The sequence below is a fragment of the Triticum dicoccoides genome, chromosome 5A (genome assembly GCF_002162155.2).
Source record: "Triticum dicoccoides isolate Atlit2015 ecotype Zavitan chromosome 5A, WEW_v2.0, whole genome shotgun sequence".
NCBI classification, from domain to species: Eukaryota; Viridiplantae; Streptophyta; class Magnoliopsida; order Poales; family Poaceae; genus Triticum; species Triticum dicoccoides.
In genome coordinates, this window is record NC_041388.1 from 93,000,865 (window position 1) to 93,021,291 (window position 20,427).

Here is a 20,427-nt window from a genome sequence, read left to right on the forward strand (position 1 = left end):
AGCGGTCGATGAGTGGAGTAATAGTAGTAGATGCAGAATCGTTTCGGTCTACTTGTCTCGGACGTGATGCCTATATACATGATCATACCTAGATATTCTCATAATTATGCTCAATTCTGTCAATTGCTCAACAGTAATTTGTTCACCCACCGTAGAATACTTATGCTCTTGAGAGAAGCCACTAGTGAAACCTATGGCCCCTGGGTCTCTTTATCATCATATCAATCTCCATCACTTTATTATTGCTTTGCTTTTACTTTGCTTTTACTTTTTACTTTGCATCTCTATACCAAAAATACCAAAAATGTTATTTATCATCTCTATCAGATCTCACTTTCGTAAGTGACCGTGAAGGGATTGACAACCCCTAAGCGCATTGGTTGCGTTGAGCTATTGTTTTGTGTAGGTACAAGGGACTCGAGCGTAGCCTCCTACTAGATTGATACCTTGCTTCTCAAAAACTGAGGGAAATACTTACGCTACATTGCTGCATCATCCCTTCCTCTTCGAGGAAATCCAACGCAGTGCTCAAGAGGTAGCAAGAAGAATTTCTGGCGCCGTTGCCGGGGAGTCTGCGCAAAAGTCAACATACCAAGTACCCATCCCAATCCCTATCTCCCGCATTACATTATTTTCCATTTGCCTCCCGTTTTCCTCTCCCCCACTTCACCCTTGCAGTTTTATTCACCCTCTCTCTCTCTATCCCCCCTCTCTATTTGCCTCTTTTGCCCGTTTGCTTTTTGTTTGCTCGTGTGTTGGATTGCTTGTTTGTCGCGATGGCTCAAGATAATACTAAATTGTGTGACTTCACCAATACCAACAATAATGATTTCCTTAGCACTCCGATTGCTCCTCTTACCAATGCTGAATCTTGTGAAATTAATACTGCTTTGTTGAATCTTGTCATGAAAGATCCTTTCTCCGGCCTTCCTAGTGAAGTTGCCTCTACCCATCTTAATAGTTTCGTTGATTTGTGTGACATGCAAAAGAAGAAAGATGCCTTTATAAAAGCGTGTTCTTCTAGTTCCTATGAAAATAATGATGAAGATCTAAAAGTTATTGATGTGTCCCCTATTAAATCTTTGTTTTTCAATATGAATCTTGATAATGATGGGACTGAATATGATCCACCTTTACCTAGAAGGCGTTCTAAGAATTCAGAATTTGTTGATCTTGATGCTAAATTTGATAAAAGTGGGATTGAAGAAATTAAAACCCTAGATGTTGCTAAACCCACTATATTGGATTTTAAGGAATTTAATTATGAAAATTGCTCTTTAATTGATTGTATTTCCTTGTTGCAATCCGTTCTAAAATCTCCTCACGCTTATAGTCAAAATAAAGCGTTTACTAAACATATCGTTGATGCCTTGATGCAATCTTATGTAGAAAAACTTGAATTGGAAGTTTCTATCCCTAGAAAACTTTATGATGAGTGGGAACCTACTATTAAAATTAAAATTAAAAATTATGAGTTTTATGCTTTGTGTGATTTGGGTGCTATTGTCTCTACTATTCCCAAAACTTTGTGTGATTTGCTAGATTTCCGTGATTTTGATGATTGCTCTCTAAACTTGCATCTTGCGGATTCCACTATTAGGAAACCTATGGGAAGAATTAATTATGTTCTTATTGTGGCAAATAGGAATTATGTGCCCGTATATTTTATTGTTCTTGATATAGATTGCAATCCTTCTTGCCCTATTATTCTTGGTAGACCTTTCCTTAGAACAGTTGGTGCAATTATTTATATGAAGGAAGGGAATATTAGATTTCAATTTACATTAAAAAAGGGCATGGAACACTTCCCTATAAATAAAATAAAATCACCATACGAATCTATCATGAGAGCCACTTATGGATTGCCAACCAAAGATGGCGATACCTAGATCTATTCTTGCTTGTTATGCCTAGCTAGGGGCGTTAAACGATAGCGCTTGTTGGGAAGCAACCCAATTTTATTTTTATTCCTTTCTTTTTGCACCTGTTTAGTAATAAATAAATTATTTATACTATGTTTTGGTTGTGTTTTTTTGTTTAATTAATGTTTGTGCCAAGTAGAACCGTTGGGAAGACTTGGGGAAAGTCTTGTTGAACTTGTTGTAAAAAACAGAAACTTCAGCGCTCACTAGAACTGCTGTCATTTTTATTTGGAAAGTGATATTTAGTTAATTCTTTTTGAAGATGATTAATATATAAATTACTCACGTCCAGAAATTTATTTTGGAATTTTTGGTGTTCCATATCTTGCGCTAGCTACAGATTACTACAGACTGTTCTGTTTTTGACAGATTCTGTTTTTCGTGTGTTGTTTGCTTATTTTGATGAATCTATGGCTAGTAAAATAGTTTATAATCCATAGAGAAGTTGGAATACAGTAGGTTTAACACCCATATAAATAAATAATGAGTTCATTACAGTACCTTGAAGTGGTCTTTTGTTTTCTTTCGCTAACGGAGCTCACGAGATTTTCTACTTTAAGTTTTGTGTTGTGAAGTTTTCAAGTTTTGGGTAAAGATTTGATGGATTATGGAACAAGGAGTGGCAAGAGCCTAAGCTTGGGGATGCCCATGGCACCCCCAAGATAATCTAAGGACACCTAAAAGCCAAAGCTTGGGGATGTCCCGGAAGGCATCCCCTCTTTTTCGTCTACTTCTATCCGTAACTTTACTTGGAGCTATATTTTTATTCACCACATGATATGTGTTTTGCTTGGAGCGTCTTTTATGATTTGAGTCTTTGCTTATTAGTCTACCACAATCATCCTTGCTGTACACACCTTTTGAGAGAGCCATACATGCTTTGGAATTTGTTAGAATACTCTATGTGCTTCACTTATATCTTTTGAGCTTTATAAATTTGCTCTAGTGCTTCACTTATATCTTTTAGAGCACGGTGGTGGATTTGTTTTATAGAAACTATTGATCTCTCATGCTTCACTTAGATTATTTTGAGAGTCTTAATAGCATGATAATTTGCTTAAAATCCTAATATGCTTGGTATGCAAGATTAATAATAAAACTTTAGTATGAGTGTGTTGAATACTAAGAAAAGTTTGATGCTTGATGATTGTTTTGAGATATGGAGGTAATAATATCAAAGTCATGCTAGTTGAGTAGTTGTGAAATTGAGAAATACTTGTGTTGAAGTTTGCAAGTCCCATAGCATGCACGTATGGTAAACGTTATGCAACAAATTTGAAACATGAGGTGTTATTTGATTGTCTTCCTTATGAGTGGCGGTCGGAGTGAGCGATGGTCTTTTCCTACCAATCTATCCCCCTAGGAGCATGCGCGTAGTGCCGAGGTTTTTGATGACTTGTAGATTTTTGCAATAAGTATGTGATTTCTTTATGACTAATGTTGAGTCCATGGATTATACGCACTCTCACCCTTCCATCCTTGCTAGCCTCTTCGGTACCGTGCATTGCCCTTTCTCACATTGAGAGTTGGCGCAAACTTCGCCGGTGCATCCAAAACCCGTGATATGATACGCTCTTTCACACATAAACCTCCTTATATCTTCCTCAAAACAACCACCATACCTACCTATTATGGCATTTCCATAGCCATTCCGAGATATATTGCCATGCAACTTTCGATCATTCCGTTCATCATGACACATTCATCATTGTCATATTGCTTAGCATGATCATGTAGTTGACATACTATTTGTGGCAAAGCCACCGTTCATAATTCTTTCATACATGTCACTCTTGGTTCATTGCATATCCCGGTACACCGCCGGAGGCATTCATATAGAGTCATCTTTGTTCTAGTATCGAGTTGTAATCATTGAGTTGTAAATAAATAGAAGTGTGATGATCATCATTATTAGAGCATTGTCCCAAGTGAGGAATAAAAAAAAGAAAGGCCATAAAAAAGAGAGAAGGCCCAAAAAAAGATAAAGGCCATAAAAAAAGAAAAGGCCCAAAAAATGAGAGAAAAAGAGAGAAGGGACAATGTTACTGTCCATTTACCACACTTGTGCTTCAAAGTAGCACCATGATCTTCATCGTAGAGAGTCTCTCATGTTATAACTTTCATATACTAGTGGGAAGTTTTCATTATAGAACTTGGCTTGTATATTCCAACAATGGGCCTCCTCAAGTGCCCTAGGTCTTCGTGAGCAAGCATGTTGGATGCACACCCACTAGTTTCTTTTGTTGAGCTTTCATACATTTATAGCTCTAGTGCATCCGTTGCATGGCAATCCCTACTCCTTGCACTAACATCAATCGGTGGGCATCTCCATAGCCCATTGATTAGCCTCGTTGATGTGAGACTTTCTCCCTTTTTGTCTTCTCCACATAACCCCCGTCATTATATTCTATTCCACCCATAGTGCTATGTCCATGGATCGCGCTCATATATTGCGTGAAAGTTTATAGGTTTGAGATTACTAAAGTATGAAACAATTGCTTGGCTTGTCATCGGGGTTGTGCATGATGAGAGCATTCTTGTGTGACGAAAATGAAACATGACTAAACTATATGATTTTGTAGGGATGAACTTTCTTTGGCCATGTTATTTTGAGAAGACATAATTGCTTAGTTAGTATGCTTGAAGTATTATCATTTTTATGTCAATATGAACTTTTGCCTTGAATATTTTGGATCTAAATATTCATACCACAAATAAGAAGAATTACATTAAAATTATGCCAAGTAGCACTCCGCATCAAAAATTCTATTTTTATCATTTACCTACTCGAGGACGAGCAGGAATTAAGCTTGGGGATGCTTGATACGTCTCCAACGTATCTATAATTTTTGATTGCTCCATGCTATATTATCTACTGTTTTGGACTATATTGGGCTTTATTTTCCACTTCTATATTATTTTTGGGACCAACCAATTAACTGGAGGCCCAGCCCAGAATTGCTGTTTTTTGCCTGTTTTAGGGTTTCAAAGAAAAGGAATACCAAACGGAGTCCAAACGGAATGAAACCTTCGGGAACGTGATTTTCTCATCAGATAAGACCTAGGAGACTTGGACCCTCCGTCAAGAAAGCCACGAGGCAATCACGAGGGTGGAGGGCACCCCCCTAGGGCGCGCCCCTGCCTCGTGGGCCCCTCGAAGCTCCACCGATGTACTTCTTCCTCCTATATATATCCACGTACCCCCAAACGATCAGAATAGGAGCCAAAAACCTAATTCCACCTCTGAAACTTTCTGTATCCACGAGATCCCATCTTGGGGCCTGTTCCGGAGCTCCGCCGGAGGAGGCATCGATCACGGAGGGCTTCTACATCATCATCCAAGCCCCTCCGATAAAGTGTGAGTAGTTTATTTCAGACCTACGGGTCCATAGTTAGTAGCTAGATGTCTTCTTCTCTCTTTTTGGATCTCAATACAATGTTCTCCCCCTCTCTTGTGGAGATCTATTCGATGTAATCTTCTTTTTGCGGTGTGTTTGTTGAGACCGATGAATTGTGGGTTTATGATCCAGTCTATCTATGAATAATATTTGAATCTTCTCTAAATTCTGTTATGTATGATTGGTTATCTTTGCAAGTCTCTTCGAATTATCAGTTTGGTTTGGCCTACTAGATTGGTTGTTCTTGCCATGGGAGAAGTGCTTAGCTTTGGGTTCGATCTTGCGGTGTCCTTTCCCAGTGACAGAAGGGGCAGCAAGGCACGTATTGTATCGTTGCCATCGAGGATAACAAGATGGGGTTTTTATCATATTGCATGAAACTATACCTCTACATCATGTCATCTTTCTTAAGGCGTTACTCTGTTTTTAACTTAATACTCTAGATGCATGCTGGATAGCGGTCAATGAGTGGAGTAATAGTAGTAGATGCAGAATTGTTTTGGTCTACTTGTCTCGGACATGATGCCTATATACATGATCATACCTAGATATTCTCATAATTATGTTCAATTCTGTCAATTGCTCAACAGTAATTTGTTCACCCACCGTAGAATACTTATGCTCTTGAGAAAAGCCACTAGTGTAACCTATGGCCCCCAGGTCTCTTTATCATCATATCAATCTCCATCACTTTATTACTGCTTTGCTTTTACTTTGCTTTTACTTTTTACTTTGCATCTCTATACCAAAAATATTATTTATCATCTCTATCAGATCTCACTTTCATAAGTGATCGTGAAAGATTGACAACCCCTAAGCGCGTTGGTTGCGTTGAGCTATTGTTTTTGTGTAGGTACGAGGGACTCGAGCGTAGCCTCCTACTGGATTGATACCTTGGTTCGCAAAAACTGAGGGAAATACTTACGCTACTTTGCTGCATCATCCCTTCCTCTTCGGGGAAATCCAACACATTGCTCAAGAGGTAGCACCAAGCCCTAAAACCTCTCGGGAGGGCTGATCTGGAGTCCGTTCGGGGCTCCGGAGAGGGGAATCCATCGCCATCATCATCATCAACCATCCTCCATCACCAATTTCATGATGCTCACCGCCGTGCGTGAGTAATTCCATCGTAGGCTTGCTGGACGGTGATGGGTTGGATGGGATCTATCATGTAATCGAGTTAGTTTTGTTAGGGTTTGATCCCTAGTGTCCACTATGTTCTGAGATTGATGTTGCTATGACTTTGCTATGCTTAATGCTTGTCACTAGGGCCCGGGTGCCATGATTTCAGATCTGAACCTATTATGTTTTCATCAATATATGAGTGTTCTTGATCCTATCTTTCAAGTCTATAGTCACCTATTATGTGTTATGATCCGTTAACCCCGAAGTGACAACAATCGGGATACTTACCGGTGATGACCGTAGTTTGAGGAGTTCATGTATTCACTATGTGTTAATGCTTTGAGGAGTACATGATAAACCGCATCCGGCATAATTCTCCATCACTGATCCATTGCTTACGATCTTTCCATATATTGTTCTTTGCTTATTTACTTTCCCGTTGCTATTGCTATCATCACTACAAAATGCCAAAAACATTACTTTTGCTACTGTTACTTTTTGCTACCGTTATCACTACTATCATATTACTTTGCTACTAAACACTTCGCTGCAGATACTAAGTTTCCAGGTGTGGTTGAATTGACAACTCAGCTGCTAATACTTGAGAATATTCTTTGGCTCCCCTTGTGTCGAATCAATAAATTTGGGTTGAATACTTTACCCTCGAAAACTGTTGCGATCCCCTATACTTGTTGGTTATCAACTCGCCGCGGACTCCTCCACAACTCTGCACCCTAAGCTCGACGGCTGTTGGCGGTGGGCGTAGGTCGCACTCCAAACGGCACGGGATTTCGCCCCTACCGCTTTCCGCCACCCATCTGCACCAACATTCTAGACTCTGGTCGACTGTGGTTTTCTGCAGGATTGGGCCGGGGATTTTTCTCATGGAGAAGGTAATCAACTAAGCGAAATATTCACTCATCTCTTATCGCAGTCCGTCCATCACTGTTAATCAACTGGCGGAAATCCCCGTGGAATCATTTTTGTTCTAGTTGATTCGTGGGTGTTCATTCATGTGTCCACAGTGCGAGCACAAATTGGGCAACTGTGGTCGTGGCCAGTCGGAAACAAAGTTCTATCTCACCATTCCGGATGACATCTGGGAGCGCTCGGTATGTTCAACCTCAAACTACCACGGTCGGCATCGCCTAAACTTGTGAACACATACCGTTTGTTGCTACATTATCAATATATTTGCATCAAATCTTTGTTCCATTATCTATTTTTAATTCTATATTTTTGTACTTTTCTTTCATCTATATATCGATCTGTTCTATCAGTTACTCCCATATTTGCATCTTGCTCTGTTATTTCAATATATCTAATTTATGATCTTAATTTCCATTTCAAGTAGTACATCCCTTGCTTTGCAAGAACAGGAGTAGAAGGAAATCTTGGGCTTTACTTTGTTGATGACTCCCAGGCTGTCATATTGACAACGCAACATGGATTTACAATGACGGTTAGCGTAAAACTTGATAAAGATGGTCACTCCTATTTTAATGCGGACCTTTGGAGAAAAATGTCTAGGTGTTATGAACTGAAAGCTGGCAATAAAATTCTAGTGCGTGCACCACAGCCTGGTCTAATTAACATGGATGTTTACTTCCCCAACGTCATCAGCCGATCAAAGTCTGATCGAGGTTGGTGTCCTTTTAACTTTCTCCATACTGGCATATTACTTAGCAAAATCAGGGTATTTGTTCTGACTAATTGATCACTATTTAAGCAACCAATTGTGATATCATATTCTGACTCTGTTCCTAGGCAGTAACAAATTCTATTTACCAATTTATGTGCACTATATATTCTTCTGCCATGTTCTGAATAAATAATACCTTTCCACCTTTTAAGCAGGATATGTTGGATGCATAGTGAATGATCTATATGTTACTAAGCGTACCAAATTTCACTGGAAGGACTTGAAGCATGTCATAAACTTTGTTGATATTCTGACAGAGATAGCACAGCGTATGAACATTGGATTTTGGATGGGATTAATTAGACCTATGGTGCATACACTGAACAAGACCAATTGTGTGCACAAAATGCTGGTAAAAGTCTTATTTTAATGTTGATGCTCATAAACTATATATATATATCTTCAACGATATGTTACAATTGATTTTTATTCTACATGTCAACAGAAATGGCCCCCTGTAGCAGTTCCTGGATCGATTTCCCGGCGTGGTCGAATTAAACTTGTGCCTACTAATAATGCCAAAGTGCTTGCAAGGTGCTACATTTCCCGCAGAAATGGAACCATTCAAATTAACAAGTTCTCGCTTCTCGTGGCAATGCATCCATATTGGAAAATTGGAGACACTGTTCTACTCATGCTCTACCAAGGCACGGGAGGGCTCTTCCTTTTCATTGACGAGATGTCGAGTCGCCGTGATCAAGCTGCTTCCGGTGCATAGTTGTGGTTGTTGGCCCTCAGCCTCTTAAAATGTGCTAGCTTTTATTTTATATGTTAAGTATGTAGATATGGACCATATGGTTGTTGGCCCTTAGCCTCTTAAAATGTGATAGTTGTTACTATGTTAAGTATGTAGATATAGACCATATGGTTGTCAAAACCGTTTTACGAAGATCCTCCTTTTGTCGAATAGTGTAACCACTATATCTTTGTTACTCAAATTTTGTTACCCAAGTTCATAAATTTTCATGGAAAGTATTAGTATCATACACAGTTCATTGAGTTTAAGCGTGTGCCCGATGTCCAGAAGGCATTTGCATATTAACTGTCCATATTGCAAATTCACACACATGTTAACATAAGGAAACATATGTGTAACATACTAATCATCGCACACGAGTACCCGCAGCCGCATCGTGTGCGATACTCCTAGCCACCGCAAGCAACTAGTTTGCATTTTTCAAAGCTTTTGTACACACAGAATCGCTCACGAAGTAACTTTATTGACCGTCTGTGTTGTAATTTCTCATCGCAAACAGTTCACCAGAGTCGGCTGTTTGCCACGTATCACACACATCTTGTTTACACAACTCGTTTGTGTTCTTTTGGCTCATCGCAAACAGTTCATCCATGTGAACTGTCTGCCGCATATCACACACATCTTGTTATTTCTGTTGTGTTCCCTAATCGAAAACAGTTCATCCGAGTGAACCATATGCCATATATCGCACACACATTGATATGGCTGCTCGTTTCTGTTGTTCTACCTCATCGCAAACAGTTCGAATGGATTAACCGTGTGTCCTGCATCGCACACACATTGATATGGCTGCCCGTTTCTGCTATTCTGCCTCATCGCAAACAGTTGGAATGGATTAACCGTGTGCCCTGCATAGCACATGCAACTAAAATTTGAACCATGTTTGATGGCTCCGCCATCACAAATGTTTTGCACCTTTTTTGATGGTTTTTTACACCACCATTTGCGATTATTGCATCACACATAGTTTCGGCAAAGGGTCTCTGATCGTAGTGTCGCGTTAGCAGTATCCTGCAGTAGTGAAAACTGGTATTATTTTAATTTGTGTCTAGAGTTGTGTTGTGATATCTTTCCGTGAGTCCCTGATCTTGACCATACACATTTGCGTGTATGATTAGTGTATGATTGAATCGGGGGTGTCACAAGTTGGTATGAGAGCCGACTGCCTGTAGGTATCTCCCCTTCCAACTCCTTGGCCGAAGTTGAGTCTAGTCCTTGGAAAACTTCTACTAACATTGTTGTGTGGCATAAGGGCCAACATCACATTTGGGTGGTATTAGGATCTTTACTCCTCGATCTTTACTCTGGGACTCTGATCTCTCTTCCATTCGGGTGAAAGATTTTGCTAACTCCAACTTTAGGTTCTCATAACTACTTCCTCCCAGAGAGCCCCACCTTCCAGATGATGGCTTGATTCACCAGAAGATTCTGAAGATACCCTTCGATGTTTTCCCGAGACCCTTGCGCGCATCGCCGTTACATTTCCCTACCACCGACAAATTCCCATGAATAGCTACATACACTTGTCGTCCATACGTTCATTCCCAATTTCTCTTGTTATTACAATATACCCCTGAAATACTTTTTGCTATTCCAAGAATCCTTTGGGCTTACTGCCTTGTGTTGGGGAACACGGTAATTTCAAAATAATTCCTACACACACGCAAGATCATGGTTATGCATAGCAACAAGAGGGGAGTGTGTTATCCACATACCCTCGTAGACCATAAGCGGAAGCGCTATTACAATGCGGTTGATGTAGTCGTACATCTTCACGATCGACCGATCCTAGTACCGAAAGTATGGCACCTCCGCGATCTGCACATGTTCGGCTCGGTGACGTCCCACGAAATCACGATCTAGCAGCATGTCGAGGGAGAGCTTGTAAGTGCATCTAGTGCCCCTTAGTGATTTTGGTGTATTGAAGACTTATAGGTTAAGGGACTAATGTGTTTTTGAGTGTACACAGGTCTATAAGTCTATGAGGAGTTTGACCTTTATAGAGAAAGTCAACCCCTAAAAAGGAAGTTCTTCGACTGAAGACTTTGGATTTCTGAAGACTTTCTGAAGACTTTGAAAGTGAAGAAATTGGTGCAATCCTGAAGACTTGGTATTCATTCGAGGAACATGAAGCGTGAAGACTTTTTGTTTTCGTAGTTTCATTTTCTCTTTCTTGAGTCGTAGGAAACACCGTACTGTTAAAGGGGGTCGAGAAAATACTAAGGAAAAATTTCCATGTGATGCTCAACTCAAAATCCTACACCTACCAATCCCTTCGAGCGAAGCAATTGGAAATCTCATACAGTTCAGTCATATTCTTCAGTGATAGAGACGAAGTTCTTCTGGTCTCTGAGCAATTTGTTCTGACTAAGGAGTTAGGAATTCACCAGTGCGTGTTACCTACACAGTGAGGAACATGATAGCCCTGAGGAATTTGATACTCAAATTTCCGACCGTTGCTGTGCTATGCGCCAGCTGTCCCAAAATATCTACCCACCTAACAGTCATATCATTGAAGGGCATTTATGTCTTATCATGCCAGGCTGCTCCCTAGGCTATAATTAGCCGCCCCCTACAACCACTAGCTGGTCGGCTGCTCCAAGAAAAACTGACACTTGTCATTTGAGAGCATCCCATCCTCCGAGGACTTTGAGCGAAAATCATCAAGTGAGGAAAACCCAAACCCAAACACCTACAAACCCCAAGTGATTGAGCATCACTAAAGAGATTGATCCTGCGTGGATCCGGCGCTTGTTACCTTTGAAGACTGTGCTTCTTTCAGACGATTAGGCGTCAAGGTCTAGAGCATCCAAAAGGAATTGTGGATCACCGAGTGACCAAGTTTGTGAAGGTTCGGAAGTCACCTGAAGACTTACCAAGAGTGATGGGCGAGGTCTGTGTGACCTTAGCTCAAGGAGAATACGGTGAGGACTGTGTGTCCAGGACTATGTGTCCTTAGGTTTAAATACCTACCCGCTCCAACCAGACGTACAACTGAGACAGCAGTTGGAACTGGTCTACCAAATCATTGTCTTCACCGAGCTCACTGGTTCTATTTCCTCAACTCTTTCATTTCCTCATAACTGTGTTGAGTGATTGTTCGTATCTGTGTTTGAAGACTTTGACTGAAGACTTTCTCAATTTCCTCAGTTCAATTTCTTCAGTCTGTTTGTCTTAATCCTATGTTATCCGGTGTTTACGCTTCATGTACTCTGTGCTTGTCTTCATTTCATCATGATGACAATGCTTGTGGTCTGTTATATTTACTTTTGAGTACTTACTCCGGTGCTAGTAGTTCTTCGCTAAGGAGTTTCCTCACCTGCAAATTCCTCAGTGAAGAATTCATAAAAATCGCCTATTCACCCCCCTAGTCGATATAACGCACTTTCAATTGGTATCAGAGCAAGGTACTCCCTTGTTCTGTGTGATTTTGGTTTAACCGCCTGGAGTTTTAGTTATGTCGACCACAGGTATGATCAAGGTCTCTGCTGGGTGTCCTACCTTCGATGGGACGGACTACCCCTACTGGAAGAATAAGATGCGAATGCATCTTGAGGCAATTGATAACGATCTCTGGTATGTTGTGGAAAATGGTGTTCCCTCAGTCACACCTTCTCTGAATGCTGCTGATGTGAAGAGATTCAAGCAACTCGATTCTCAAGTGTAGAATATCATATGTGGCCATCTGAGAAAAGGACAGTATGGATGAGTGAGTGCTTTGGAAACTGCTAAGCTTATCTGGGATAGGCTGTCCAAGGTGAATGAAGGAGTCTCAACACAGCGTGACTCTCGAGTTGATGTTCTTCGCAATCTCTTCAACTGCTTCAAAAGACTCGACAATGAAAATGTTCAACAAACCTTCGATCGCCTCACTGGCATCTCAAATGAGCTTCAAGCACTTGGTGCCACTGACATCACCGACCATGAGGTGGTGAAGAAATTGCTGAGATTGCTTGATTCCTCATTTGACACTCTGGCATTGATGATACAAGAACATGCTGATTACAAGTCACTTGATCCCGCTGATATCCTCGAAAGGCTAAATACTCATGAGTTCCAGCTTGCTGAGAAGAGAGATCTCTATGGTTCGAGCTATGGCAGATCACGTGCCCTGAAGGCCAAGGCAGTGTCTGAATCTGAAGATGAAGATTCTGGTAGCAGCCTTGGTGATCCTGAAGAACTGAGCCATGAGCTAGCACTGCTCGTGAAGAAATTCCAGAAGTTCTCAAGATGTGGTCGCTTTGGAAAATCCTCAAGGAGCAATGATTCCTCATCTAGTGACTACAAGAAGAGGCTTTGTCAAAAATGCAAGAAACCTGGACACTACATTCAAGATTGTCCTCAATGGGAAAAGGAATCAAAGAAGAAGAAATACAAGGATTACAGTTCTGATGATGCGAAGAAAAAGAAGAAATCCTCAAAATCTTCATCATCAAAATCCTCGAAGTCTTCATCTTACAAGAAGAGCAATTCCAAGAAGGCTCGGTCGTTCATTGGCAAGGAAATGGACTCTGAGGCTGAATCTGAGGAACATGAGGAAGAGGAGGCATCTGAGGAGTCTGAGTCTGGTGTGGCGAGCCTGGCTCTCGCTACTGCTTTCGTCAGCAAGTCCATCTTCAACTCCGAAGAAAATGGCTTCACCAACATGGCTGATGAAAATAATGATGACTACACTCCCACCTATTGCTTCATGGAAAAAGGTGCCAATGTACTCAAATACCCCTCCTCTGAATCAAGTGAGAATGAATCTGATGAAAACCTCAAACCCAACTACTCCAAACTTGCTAAGATTGCTGTAAAACAACAAAAGGCTTTTGAAAAAGTTCAAAACATGCTAGACAAAAGTGATGATATGTTGGGTGAAGAAATGGATCGCACTAAAACCTTGACTGAAAATCTTCAGAGACTTCAGTCTAGGTTTGACAACCTTCAAGGTCATCATAACACTCTCTTATCTGATCATGAGAAGCTTTCATATGAATTTCTTCAAAGAAACCAAGATCTTTAAAAGCTAAGAGTGAGTTATGAAGATCTTCAGAAGGAGCGCGTGAAAGTGCGTTATATCGACTAGAGGGGGGCTGAATAGGCGATTTTTATGAAAGTCTTCAAAACGTGGAAGTTATGAAGACAAACGATAGAAATAAACCTATTACCCTGTAGCGGAAGGTAGACTACACTAGGCAAGCCATAGTCAAGTATTCAATAGAGTGAAAGCACAATGACTAATAGCAGCAATGTAGTAAGGATCGGGTAGGAAGATATTGTGAAGCCGCACAGAACACGCAGTCACTCAATGAAGACAAAAGATAGTGCGAACATACAATGACTTCACAAGGAGTAACAGTAAGTAAAGGGAAGGGAAGATGAAACCAGTGACTCGCTGAAGACAATGATTTGTTGGACCAGTTCTAGTTGTTGTGACAACTGTACGTCTGGTTAGGGCGGCTAGGTATTTAAACCTTAGGACACTCAGTCCCAGACACCCAGTCCTGAACACGTAGCTCAGGACACCCAGTCCTCTCTGTATTCCCCTTGAGCTAAGGTCACATAGACCTCTCCCAATCACTCTGGTAAGTCTTCAAGGTAGACTCCCAAACCTTCACAGACTTCGTTCACGGGCAATCCACAATGTCTCTTGGATGCTCAGAACGCAACGCCTAACCGGCTGGAGGATGCACAGTCCTAAAGTCTAATAAGTCTTCAGATCACACAAACAAGAAGACTTAAGTGATGCCTAATTCTCTTTGGCTCTGGGTGATTAGGGCTTTATCCTCGCAAGGAATTCTCTATAAAAGGCTTCGAGGTGGGTTGCTCTCAAACGACAAAAGCTGTACTCTGAATCTGAGCAGCCAAACGTTTATGGTTGTAGGGGGTGGGCTATTTATAGCCACTTGGCAACCCGACCTGATTTGTCCGAAATGACCCAGGGTCACTAAGGAACTGACACGTGTTCCAACGGTCAGATTTCAAACTCACACGGCAACTTTACTTGGGCTTCAAGCAAAGCTGACTTGCTCGACTTTGGACAAGATTCGATCTCAAAGTCTTCACTCGAAGACATAGGTTTTGTTTAAGCATCACTTTAGTCATTCTGACTAGTTCTCTTGGACCCCACTTAACAGTACGGTGGTTCCTATGACTCAAAATAGAAGAAAGAGAATTACGAAAGATCTAAGTCTTCGAGCTCCATAGGCTTCATGTGGTGTCTTCTCTTGTCATAGTCTTCAATGTGAATATCTTCATATACCACCTTTGACTTCAATGTCTTCATACATTTTTAGGGGTCATCTCTGGTAGGAAAACCGAATCAATGAGGGACTTCTACCTGTGTTATCCTGCAATTCTCACAAACACATTAGTCCCTCAACTAGGTTTGTCGTCAATACTCCAAAACCAACTAGGGGTGGCACTAGATGCACTTACAATCTCCCCCTTTTTGGTGATTGATGACAAACTAGTTGAAGTTTTCAACAGGGAATACAATCTGTGAAATTGTAAAGGATAAGGAATTGTCTTCATAAGTTGCAAGGGCTCCCCCTGAAGATGTGCATATAAGTAATTTGCTTTTGGAATGCAAATGCACATGGCAGGTTGTACTTGTGGAGATACACTTCAACTTATGATGACAATCCACTATGCATGTGAAAGTATATGAAGATAATGACATGCATAATGGAAAATGGACGTCTGCAGAATGATCTAAGTGCGGAATTTATCGTCGCACATGCGGAATTTATCATCGCAACACAAGGTGGCAGATAAGTAGCAAACGACCATCGAATTTAAGTGTTACAACTCAAAGAACCAAATGTAGCAAAACGAGAGTTGTAAGCACGAAGCAAAATATAAAGCACCCGCCCATATGGACCCGCTTGAAGACTATCAACCTCATATGCTTCTCCCCCTTTTGTCAGTAAGGACCAAAAAGGTTTGAAGACATAGAGCATCTACTCATTCCCATGAGGAGTAGGTGAAGCGGCAGGGTCGTTGGTGGTGTTTGGTGGTGCTGAAGAGCTTGGAGTAGAGTCGAAGCGTGCTGAAGGAGGTGGCGGTGAAGTAGCATCGTCTTCATCCTCGATCACTCTGGCATTCACAGTTGCAGTAGAGGAAGAGAACTCAGAGTCTTCAAGGGATGGAGTTCGTCGCAGCACTGCCCTTCGAGGAGGTGTGGAGTCCAACTTGAATCGCTCAGTGAAGCCATCCTCTTGAAGATCATCTTCATAACACATCAGTGTCAGCCCTTTCCATGTGCGGCGAGAAGTTTCATGGGCAACAAAAGCATTCTTGGTGGCAAGATTGCGAATGCGATTAACATCCACCAATAGGCTTTGCATTTGATGCTTCAGCCAGTCATGGTGCCTATCCTGTTTCTGATGAAGAGCCACAAGAAGCTCTCGGTCATTGAGAACACGAGTGAGCTTCTTGGGTCGTGGAGCAGTTGTACTGTCAGTGGCTTCAGTGAGAGCAGGATGCGGTGCACGTGTAGTGCCAGCCAAAGGATACACACGAGCGACTGCTTCAACTCCTTCAATGTTCTGAGAAAAACTCTGATGCTCTGCATTCTGAAGACTTAGGGGTTCCTTGGCAGGCTCAGGATAGATGGCTTCAATCGACATATCCACATTAGGAAGAAAAATCCGATGATTGCGAGCAGATGGCTGATATGAGATAGTGGAGTGAAGTTTGATCAGCCGCATGACCCATGGGGCGTAGAACTTCAAGCCAAACAGATCAGAGCCTGATGCAGCAAGTTGGCGAATGAAGAAGTCCTGTGCATTGAAGCATTTTCCATGAAGAATATAGAAGACCAAAGTCTTCATTGCACCTTCAAGCTTGGCATGTGGAGAGTGCCCTTTGATGGGCCAGAGAGTTCGCCTTATGATGTGATAAATAGTCCTTGGCAGATACTCTAGGTCTTCAACAAAGAACTCTTTGGGATATGCAGCATCTTGGGGTAATGGCTTCATCATACTGAGCATCTGACTCATGTTAGGTTCAAGCTTCTGAAAGATGCTCTCCACAGCTTCACTGTGAAGTTGACAGCCAGATTCGTAGAGATCTCCGGGAGTGGGAAGACCAGTGATCTCAATGATGTCAAAGGATTTGGCTTCGTGATGAACGTTTCCTATCATCCACTCTAGGACCCAAGTCTTCGGATCTCTATTATACCCGCGGATGTGAAGTGTGGCATAGAATTGGAGCAGCAACTCTTCATTCCAATGCTCTTTGTCAGTGACGAATGGCAGCAATCCAACTTCTTTGAAGCAATCCAGAGCTTCTTCCAGACAGGGCAGACCAGCTATAGCTTCAATGTCAAGACGCTTGTGGGGGAAGATGCGACCTTGATTGTATAGAATGCAGGAGTAATAGCTTCGCTGTGGATAGCTCCAGAACCGATCAGATGATATCCTTTCCCTTGAGTAGGGGTTCCTGGAGCTATTGAAGAATGTGTTGTCTGCTCTGAAGCCATTGATATTGAAGGATCCAGGTGATGATGCAGGACCTGGGAACCTGGGCAATCTTGGGATTGGCTTCTGTACCTGAGGCCTGTGCTCAACATGATAGTCAAACTGGGGACCGACAGCAGGTGCAGGAACAGAAGCAGTGGGATCAGTGGCTTCGCTGACTTCTGATGATTTTGTTGGGGAGGGCTCCACATTAGCTTCAGTCATGACAGCGTCAGTGGCTTCATTGGTGGTGGTGGTGGCAGCCTCAAGATTTTCAACCTCCACTTGACGAGCTGGAGGGTCGGTCACAATCACGTTCTCCTCGAGAACCGCTTCTTGGTGGGACAGGGGAGTAGCAGCTTGTGGGACTTCTTCTTCATCGGCTGATGCAGCCGGAATGTCTTCAGCAGTTTCAGCTTCAGACGCAGAGACTGGAGGCCTAGGTCCTTTGTGAAGCCTGCGCAACGCAGGCGACGCTTGTGTAGTTGGAGTTGGCTGGGCCTCAAAGTCTTGTTCCTCTTGTGGGTGATCAGCCCATGAAGCATCCTGAGCGATTGGCGTCAGAGGACGACCAATGCTGATGAGTTCGCTGTTCTCGAGCTGAGGAATGACTGCACCATCTTCTATATGGTCATGTTGACCAATGTCTTCAGCAGCGATGGGATCAGCTGCTGGAAAGTCTTCAGCTTCATGAGCCTCTATGAAAGCAGGCTCATTGATTGTCAGTTGGCATTCAGCGTCAGGACGAACCATGGAAATGGGTTCAACTATCAAAGGCTCTGTGGGAGCAGCCCGATCTTTCTTGGTCTTCTTCTTCTTCTTGGAGGGGGCAATAGGATAGGCTTCAGGATGTTTCCTCTTCCTGGCTTCAGCCTCAGCAGTCCTCGTCTTCTTGAGCTCTAAAGCGGTTGACCGGCTTTTTGGCTTCGAGCCAGTCATTCTAGTTGGGAAGACAATGGGATCTGCTTCCTGCCTTGGTGCGTCAGGTTCAGCCGTAGCGAGCTTCTTCATCTTCTTTGCTGCCATCCTAGGGTTGATGCCAGGACGCCCAAGGGACTTGCGCTTCTCAGCCTCATTGTAGGAATGCACACATTTTTCAGCCAGAACCTTCATGCGCTCACGAGAACCTTGAGCTTCTGCACGTTTCTTGAGAAAGGCTTCCTTGAGCTCGTGCAACATAATCTTGAAGTTCTTCACCTCTTGCACGCTGAGCTTGGCCATATGCTTCTTGAACTGAGCCTTTTCATAGTCAATCTTTTGCTTCAGTTCAACAATGCGCTGGGCGATAGCTAACTCTGAAGCAATGGCGCCATGGAAGGCGACACTGAGGCCAATGGGTAGTTGCAGATCTTCGAAGCTGATGTTTGGCATGTCAAACCATTCATCAATGAAGTTGTGGATGATTGTTACATCAAAGAGAGGCATATCATTGAAGATTTCTGCTTCTTCTTTGCTCTTGATGAGTTGCTCAAGAGCGTCATCTGCAAGATCTTCATCACTTGACAGATCAATGGCATCATTGCGCAGAATGGCAGCAGCTGTTAGCTCTTGGCCAGTGTGTGGCAGAGGCATCTTGACCTTCTGGGGCTTGGAGATGCGTGACAAATCTTCAGACTGCACACTGTCTTCAGGAGGTGCAGTTGCCAGTGGCTTCGCTCATGAGAGTTTTGGAGCAGAGGCAGGCTTTGAAGCTTTTGGCTGCTTCTTTGGCTTCGGTGCTACAGGCGCTTCATCTGATTCAGCGACATCTAAAGGCTCATTCACGGCTGTCCCTTGAACCAAGATATGGGTGATGAGACCTTCAAGGTTGTAGAAAGGACCGACGACATTAGGTTCTGCATCACGTGTGCCGTCAGCCCTTGGAGCAGAAGGACCAGGGTTGAAGTCTAGTCCTAATGTCTTCTTGTTCTGCTTTGCTGAGTTCTGGGCAAACTGGAAGTTGCGCTTGAACATAATGTCGTCACGACACCATAGCAGGGACGATGGGTCAGCATCTGCAAGTTGTGGTCCACGGACCATGCAGGGATAGAAGCCTTGTTCAATGGCTTCATCTTTGGTCCTGGGTTGAAGATTTTTGTAGAGGATGTCTCCCCATGGTCGCTTCATGGCATTCTTTTCAGCATATTCCTTGGTCACAAATCTGTACTTGAACCACTATTCTGCCCAATAGCGTCGAATCCATTGGATTCGTGTCTTGTGCTGATTGTAATCCTCTTCAGGATCTGTCTTGTATAGCTCTGAGAGGTCATCGGGAAGATCTCTTGATGTTTCTCCTCGATGCTTTCTGCCACCCTTCCTTGGTGATTTTTCTGAAGCCATGAACCTTAATCTGAAAGGCTTCAATATGTTCAGAGGCTTCAAAGGTTTTCGCTTGCTGGACAAACAGGAACTGGCTTCGGGAGAATTTATGTGATGCTGTAAGAATTTTGCAAATGAATGCAGACTATGAGAACCAAAGGATTCTCCCACGGACATGTACGTGTGACAGCATTAAGGTGCGAGGGAAGGGGAAGAGGTCATATGCATTCTCAGAAGATTTTGAAGATAAATCAGTTTAGAAGACATTGACCTCATCGTACGAAGACATTCACTCATAGATAAGGAGTTGGTTCCAGATTTGTAGGAATCCACATATCAGTACAAGTGAGGAATCTAACTACTTTGTGAAGCATAAGTGAATATACTAGGCATGTTATGAGATGCAGTATGAGAGAGATCTAACTTGTGTGAATAGAAACTGCTTGTGGTAGAAAGTGACAAAGCCATAGGATCAACGGTGCCGTAAAAAGGAAGTTTTATTTACCACACTAAGAACTGCTAGACGGAGTGGAAGATGAGGCCAAGCAGTTCGATCTTCCGTGCCCTAACTTGGCAATGGAGGACACCTACGGCGACGGCAGAGAGGACGATGTCCGCGGTCGGTGTGAAGACGGCGTCGGAGAGGTTGCGGCAGCGAAGCGCTTCGTCGCCGGCGTCGTCGAGGGCTAGCGGTGGCGCTAGGGTTTGTGCGAGAGTGGAAGAAGAGATAATGACCGCCGTGAAGTGTGTATTTATAGGTACAGGGGCGGCGCTGCAT